This window comes from Nuphar pumila, chromosome 1, assembly GCF_984573655.1.
Source record: "Nuphar pumila chromosome 1, dmNupPumi1.hap1.1, whole genome shotgun sequence".
In the NCBI taxonomy this organism is placed as follows: domain Eukaryota; kingdom Viridiplantae; phylum Streptophyta; class Magnoliopsida; order Nymphaeales; family Nymphaeaceae; genus Nuphar; species Nuphar pumila.
Genome location: NC_143249.1, coordinates 179,739,184 through 179,748,067, shown reverse-complemented (window position 1 = coordinate 179,748,067; position 8,884 = coordinate 179,739,184).

Below are 8,884 nucleotides of genomic sequence, written 5' to 3'. Positions count from 1 at the left end.
AACCATACCCTGTCAAATAATATTGTTTATCATTTTTACATTGAAAATTTGACAGTCTTAATTGAAACTCAGGTCGAGCCTAGGTCTGGTATAAAATTTTACAAACTATACCCAGATCCATATATTAACCGAACCTTCGGTTCTGGACCTGGGTCTTAATCAGCTCTTCTTAAGCCTATAGGGTTTGGTCTGGCAGATCTGGGTAAACCAGACCCTTTGACACCCCTAGTTTTGAGTCTTTTGACTCAATCAGCTTGACTAAGTCTAGGCTTCCAGGCTTTAGAGTTGTTCATGGGTGGGGACTTGGTTGAGACAAACTTGGCCCGAATTCAATCGTTGAATGGAATGGTTCTGCTAGAATGTTTACCTCTAAGCGAACGAAACAATTTTTTTTTGAAAGTCAAGCTGGGTTAGGCAGACTTTTACCAGTTATACAGCTATACCATTGGGTTTTGAATCTGCAATGTCCTAACACAAGGTGATGTGCACTAGCTGTTCCTACCACTCAAGCTAACAAAAAAATTTTATTAGAGCTTTTTATAATAAAGTAATTCAGATCAGATAGGAATGGGTTCTTTTACCAATCTTCTAGACTAGGGATGGCAGTGGACAGGGGGAAAGCGGGGCCCCGCCCCATCCCCGCCTCCTCATCCACGCCCCGACCACTTTTCCCCGCCCCGCCCCGCCTCATCCCCGTTTGAACCAGGGATGGAGGACATGAAACGGGGATGAAGGCGGGGGTGGAGGATAAAATCCATCCCCACCGGGGATGGAGGCAGGTGTCGAGGATAAAATCTTGAGGCGGGGCGGGGGTGGAGACCTTGTCCCCCGCCCCCTCCCCGCCCCACTGCCATCCCTATTCTAGACCCCAATATTTAAGTTAGCTCATGTTTTTCACATAGAATTGATCCAATGGTCAAGTATACAAAAGGTCGAGCACGCAATGGAAGGAAGTTTGGTCTTACCACCAACTGGGGTTCCACTTGTCTGGTAGGAGCAGCTAGTGCACATCACCTTGTGTTAGGACATTGCAAGTTCAAATCACAATGGTTTCATTGTATAACTGGTAGGAGTCTGCCTAACCCCAGCTTGCCTTTAAAACAAAAGTTTGGTCTTACCATGGAGTCGGATTGAGCCCTAGTCTTACAACAACAGATGAATCTAACAAAAAACAGAATGGATCAAACATGACTTTGCGAAAATAACTCTTAAGCCTCGCTTGATTTCCCCAGATCTTAGATTTTGCGAGGATTTGAGATCTTAAGATACGAGAAAAAGCGAGTCGGTTTAACTCTTGGAGACTGGAAGTCATCTGTTCTTGCTGCATCTGGTTCAAGTTCAATTGGCCAAAAACATGAAAATGTTGTTTCCAAACACATGATTCCCAAACAGAGTTAAAGGGCATTCTTCTTGGTTACCGATTCGTTATTTTGACTCGTTTTCTGAACCGAATCGGTGTTGCATACTGTATTAGATGGCTGCCTTTGTCATCTAACTATCCCTCTCCCCTATTTTTCCCATACATTTTCAAAGTCTCATTTTCACATCTCTCTCTCTCCCTTTCTTTGAATCGTTTTTTTACTGGGAAAAACAGTCTCAGGGGCAGATACTTAGCCACCCTGGCTCAGCCTACTGTACTTGCTGTTTATGTCGGCATAAAACTCTGAGGGCTTACCTTTCGACTCCGGGAAGTCGCCAACTCAGGGGGTGGCGCCCATGAGATTTGAACCTAGATTGCCCGTCAATAATTCTAGGCCTCATCAAACTAAGCCAAACCCCTTGGGTCTCCTCTCTTTCAATAGTTTCCCACATAAGCATTTAAAAAAAAAAAAATTAAAAATACTACATGAACATTATTCCAAAAAGAATAAAAGAAAGTGAGAAAAAGTTGCAGTTAAGCCATATGGACTCAAATAATTGGTAAAACTTTGACATATGTGGTCCTTCAATTTGGCGTTGACCGGCACTAAAGTCATGCTGATGTCATGGCGGCAAATGTTCTAAAATGGCAACTTATGGACCATCGGGATATTTTTAAAACTTTTTTTTTTTGTGTTTCTTAAGTTTTTAGCTGTTATTTGTAAAATATCAGAACAAATAAAATGCAAAAATAAAAATATAAAGAAAACAAGCAAGAACATTAAACACTACGCAAAAAAAATAGCTATATTCTAACGATATTACACCGATATAAAACACATAAATTTTGTCAAATTTGATATCATGCTGTTTTGATATGTATATGATAGTTTGGGTGTTTAAAACGGTGACTAAAACATTATTTTTTAATATTTTGAAAATATCGCAGATATGTATGAGACCGATTGATGGTGACTTCAAGGTCGCACTTGAGAGAAAAGAAAAAATTTGGTGAGAGTATTTATGTTCGATTGAAAGACCCATGTGAAATTTTGAAGCACTGATTTGGTGGTGCTTTGAAGTTAGGGGTGTCAACGGGTCAGGTTTGGTTCAGACCCATATGAAATCACAGACCTGATTGAGATATTGGTTACCGGTTCGGTCCTGAGTCCAATCAGACCCATCATAAGAGAAACCATACCTGAACCCTATAAGGACTACATGAACCAGAACCCGACCATACCCGGTAAAATAATATTTTTTGTCCTTTTAAAAGATTGTGATCAGCTAGATTGTAATCGGACCTTCTTAATTATCAGCAAATTCTGACCCTATAGGGTTTGGTACGGGTCGGATCCGGGTCAAACCCAATCTATTGACACCCCTACTTACTTCAAGGGCACACTAAAAAAAAACTTTTTGTGAGAGTAATATTGATATTTAATTCTCTCTCTCTCTCTCTCTCTCTCTCTCTCTTTGATCTACTGACTAATCCTATTTTAGAGTCTTAGACTTCCCTATTTTCTTTTTAGTGACCTTCATGCCCTTTCAGATTTTATGTAGGGCTGTCAACCGATCAGATTGGTGTCGACCCTAACCCACCCATATAATTAATTTTCAGGTTCGGTTTTGATGGGTCATAAAAATGAAATCCTAAATCCGAACCTGAATAATTTCAGAATTTTATTGTATTAAAATATATATATATATATATATATATATATATATATATATATATATATAATATTTAGGTCGGGTCGGGTACTAAGCAAAATTCATTACCCAAACTCGGCCCACATATTGCTCGGATTGGGTTTAGGTTGACCCATATATTATTCGACATTTTGCAGGCTCATACCTGAGAATTCAGGTTCAGGCCAGGTTTGGTACCCGATCTATACCCAGCCCGTTTTGCAGGTTCATACCCGGGAATTCAGGTTCGAGAATTTTGTATTACTCTTGGTTGCTTAAAAAAATTTAATAAATAATAATTAAAAAAAAACAGTTTTTGTTTGCTCTCACCTCCCTAGTGACAGCGGGCTTGGGGAGAAGTTGCTGAGCACGAGCTAGCTCATTTACTGAAGTATATATTTTTTCAAAGTTGAAAATAATAGAATTTGAACCCTACTAAGCCTAGGGGTAGGCAACGAACTAGGTCAACAGCGCCGTGCCTGATCAAACTCAGCCTGTTAACGAAGCGGTCCATAAGCCCAGTTTGGGCCAGCCCGTTGCCAAAAGTTTGGTCCACAGCCCCACCAATAGGCCCGTTTGCCGGGTTGCAATGTCTCAGTCCTGCCTGGCACATAGCCTCACACACACAGACACACACAGTCCCTAACTCTTGAAATTTTAAGAGATGGGCTGGGACAATGTCAGCCTGCGGCCCAGCTTATGTCGGCTGTCAAGGTCCAATTTAAAAGTCCAGGTTCGGCTCATGCCGAGCCACCTGGCCCATTGCCCACGTGGGGCAAACAGGGGTGTAGCAAAAAAAAATGGTGTGATAGTCTGGGGTTCGGGGGCAGCGGCCCCGAATTTTTTTTTTTGAGATAAAATAAAAAATGGCTACAATTATTAATAAAAATCTATTTCATATGGACAAATCAAACTATTTGCTGCAGTCAGGGCTGGGCTAGGACTGGGCTACAAAAATGAATAAAAATCTATTTCATATGGAATCAGGGTTGGGCTTTAAAAAAAAAATTAACTGGGCCAGGAGGCAGGGCTGGGCTACAGCCTCCTATATTGTTTTTGGTAACCCTGGCTCCTGTCCCATGGTGCCCATCAGTAGTGGGCAAACAAGTCCTACTGAAATGGGCCAGAAGAGTGGGTTGTGGGCGCGGCTCTTTTTCAAGAGACACTCATGGAAGATGAGTGTTCATCTGGTAGACCCAAGGGGTTTGGCATAGTGGGATGGGGCCTAGACTGTTTGACTGGCAGTCTAGGTTCAAATCCCATAGGGGTCATCCCCCTGCTTAAGCCGAAGTTTGGTTAAGCCCTCGAAGTTTTAGGCTGACATGGACAAATAGTGTAAGTAGGGCAGGTTGGGCCAGCACGGCTAGGTCTCACGCCTAGCGCGATTTCTTCGAATAAAAACAGAAAATATGAGGTTCCCATCCTAGTCTCTCCGATACTAGACTACCCCTCAATGCACCCTTAGGTAGGCACATCACATACATGAGCATCATAAGAGACATCCCAGCACGTAAGGCAGGGTGGTTGTGTTACCTTGGAGGGAGGTGGGCCCATTAAGTGACCCAGTCCTCGGTGAGAATTTTCTTTTTCATAAAAAAGGGAGACATCTTAAGTTTTGGGATTCAAGCAAGGATTTAACCTACCATCGTCCTCTGGTCAAAGTTTCTATGTGCCAAGGGTGTGCCATTTAGGTTGTGTTTGAATCAAGGTGTGGGCCATGCTAGATCCAAGTGCTCTGAAAAGGAGGATCTCAGTTCCTCATATCTGAGATTCATAAAACCATGAGAATCAATGGATTTTTAGTCCAAAGGCACATTGCAGTGATCAAACACCGCGTTTATGGAACGGTGTTTCACCGTTCCACACCCCCCAGTTGCGCTGAGAATGGGACCGAGGGATCACTAAAAAAAGGCAAGGGGAGGAGGGTCTCTCTCTCTCGTGGCCAGGCCATCGACGAAAGGCGGGTACAATAGCCTGGTCTCTCCTTCTCCTCTCTCTCTCTCTCTCTCTCTCTCTCTATATATATATATATATATATATATATATATATATATATTATGGCTCTTATTAGGGTTTTAATTAAAGCTTTGATTAGGGCTCCGAATAAGAAATTTCTTTGACTAGTTTTTTTTTTATTTGATTTAGGTTTTTTGTTGATTTTATTGTTAATTTGTTTAGGTTTTTTATTTAATTTAATTAGGGTTTTTTATTTTTTATTAGAGATTTAAATCAAAATTCTTAATTAGGGCTTTTTATAGTTATTTTGATTAAGGTTTTTCTTTGATTTGATTATGGTTTTTTATTTGATTTTTTTATTAGGTTTGAATTAGGACTTTTTATATTTTATTTTATGGTTTATATTTTATTTTATAGTTATTTAGGATTTTTTTGTTTATTTATGTTTTATTTTCTTGCATTTAAGATTGTAAGATTTATTTATAGTTTATTCATGGTTTTTGTATTTGTATATAAAAGAATATGAATTCTTATTTTTTTCTCAAATTACCCAAATTTAAAATATTTTTTGTACCTGGATTCAGTTTGAGATCCATGTTTGAGGCTAAAATCCATAATATTTTTTATAAACTTTCATAATTGGATCCAATATGACACTAATTAAAAGCATTTATATATATAAAAAATATCAAGTTCTTATTTTTTCTTAAATTACTCAAAATTCAAATATTTTTTAGTTTTTAGGTCTAATTTGAGATCCATATCCAAGGCTAAGATCCATAATAAACATGTTAAAACATTCCAACATATCAAGTCGTATGATCCAAAATAAAGTTATCCGACCCATTATCCATATGTGTCTAAGTTGTCCACACAACATAAAAATCAAACACTTAACACAAGGAACACAACTTCTTGTTCAGTGAAAACAAGTATTGGATGTAGTATAATTATTAAAGAACAGACATAACATGTGTTATATGTATGTTACCCTGTATTATTTTGTCCAATCTTGAACGAGCAATCAAACACACCTTGATTGAACTTTGGCTCACTTTGATCATTGATAGCAAATTAGAACATAAAATAGAAGATTGTTCGTGAAATTGTTGAAAACAACTGCTTGATGTAGAAAGATGAGAGGCATCAATCAAGACTAGAGAGAGAAAAAAATTAATCCATTAAAAGTGGTTTCCATAATTTTCTGCAGTCAATGCATCACATTTTCAACTCTTATGCAAATTATGGTTGATTTTGTCAATAGTATACCAATGCCATTGGCATCATGGACGAGCTTGTCATGGTTGGTCCCACCAACATCCTCCATCTTGAAGATGGATGATCCTAAAGCAAAGGGTAGTTATGGTTGGTTGCCTACAACTGTCCTACATTCAGCATTTCCCCATCCGTTGATATGGACTGATAGCTAGAAGTTGGCAAATATTGTTTGTCCTTGACCCCTTTAACATGATCTTTTTTTTTCTCATTGTTTTATGCTTTTGTTTGGTTAGGCCAACAAAAAACCCCTAACCCACATTGGCAGTTCTCCAATTGGTAAAACACTTAAGGGTACTTTTGGCCTTGTTTTTGGGGTGTTGATAAAAATTTTAAAGTTTGAGAAAGATTTTACTTACCTGAATTCACAAAATCTTTTTGAGAAGGTGAGGATGCCGTTTATAGATTTTGACTATCCTTCACCTAACGGGAAGGTAAAGCTTAGACTAGTTTCTTGGTATCCTTAGCTTAAAGTGCACCATCAGAGATTCAAATATCCAAGTAAGATCATAACATGTATGTCTCTATTGAACAAGTTAAATAAATTGAAGTAGAGGATTTAGAAAAATATTTTTTTTCAGACTCGAGGGTCCGTTTAGCTTTTTACATTTTTTTCTTATCCATCAGCACCTTCGTATAGGTACTATGGTTAATCTTCAATGACTTCAAGACATAGTGTTGGCAGAGTTAGAGTATACTTGTTCTGCAGGACCAGTACTTCTGTATCTAATTTTCAGATCATCATGTTATAGGAGTGAGCTCCTATTTATAGAGTTTGAAACAAGATACATATCACTAGATTTTCTTAGTCCAGATCTGATCTAGGTCTATCCCAAATAGGGATAAGACTCACCCGGACGAAAGCTCATCAAAGAAAAGACCTACTCTAAAAAATGTGCAGGGTAATTGAAAAGAGATAGGGATAAGCCATATAGCTTATCTACACATTCAACGCAACAGATGATAAAGCATCTATATTGTTCCATAGAGGACGGCACTCTGTTTATATATCCCAGAGTAAATGGTGGTATGTTCTGCTGTCCCATAGTGAACTGATTGGACACAAACGTAACACTATTTTTCACCATTTTAATTAGTCATGTTCAACAATTTACTTGTAAATTTGTGATCATGAACAAAATGACTCCACATCTTAATTCAAAATAAATCGGTTGAGGAGGGAAAAGGTTTTGTTTAGGGTTTTAGTTAATTATCATATGGTTCTCTTGGGAATGAATGATGTATGGGTTTTGGATGAACACCTTCTTTAATATGCCACAATTAGTGTCAAGTGGAGTTGGACCTTCTTTTCACGTGGTTTTAGGATGTAAAGAATCCATGTTTATTTTTTATATTAGTACCTTAAGTTGTTTTTGCTTAAAGGTTATATACATAATTACTTTTGTTGCAGTCTTATAAGCAACATACTCATATAGCACCATTTGTTTAAATATTATTAATTGTGTTGTCTTAATATTAGTTTAAGTTACTTTCTTGATTGACAAAAAATTATCCATGTATTTTCATGCTTAGGCATACATGCACTTAGTAGAGTAACTCCACTTTTTTTTTTGAAAGGCAAGCTGGGGTTAGGCAGACCCCTACCAAATCTCTCTTAAGCCCCATGCGGCAGAGGGATTCGAACCTGGGAATTTAGCTTGGCACAGGACTCCGCTTACCACATGGGATACCACCTCAGTAGAGTAACTCCACTTTTGCCATATGGTGGTGTGATTGGTGTTTTTGGATAACTGGGTATACTTGGTCCAGGATTTGAAGTGGTGTTTTATTTCTTGTCTCACTTTAATAATATTATTTTGCATGTTTACCTAGTAGCTTAAATTGTAATCCAACTTAAGTTTGGGTTAGTTGCAACATTTGCACTTGGTTCAAACTAGTCAGCATTTGGGTTTTAACTGAAAGATCTCTAATCATGTTTTTATAGTTCCAAGTCATTCTTCTATTTTGCATGCATTATTCATGTACACTGGCCTTCCAACTGTGGGAATATTTTTTTTTTACTTTAAATGAGTATTGGTGATAGTCTTAGTTGTCACCAATACTCATAAGACTGCCGCCAATACTTTTTTTTAAAATTCATTTGATAACTAGTGACGCCATCACCAATAAAGCATATGATGGCTGGTCTGTCACTAATACCCATGAAGGTGTCACATGTGTGGACCTACAGTGACGGTCAAACAAGGGAATAATGATGGCTTCAAGTAGTCACTATAAGTAATAGTGACAACTTATAGTGTATGACACTAAGCCGTCACTATTACTTATAGTGATCTATTACTTATAGTGATGGCTCCAACCTTTTAAGTGATGGATTGAAGCTGTCACTATAGGTTCTTTTTGGGGTAGTGCACTTGGCACTTTGCACTACCTTTTATCACTCAGCTTCTCGCTTCTGCTTCATGCATTGCTTCTCTTATGCATTTGAGTACCACCCGGCTCTATCTCTTGGCTGGGCACTTCATTTGCGAGACTGTTTCCTCACCTAAAAATTGTATATTCTTTGTATTTATGACGAATCCTCTTCGTCCATGTTGATTCTCTGTTAATAATATTCACTTAAAAAAAAGATATGAACCAC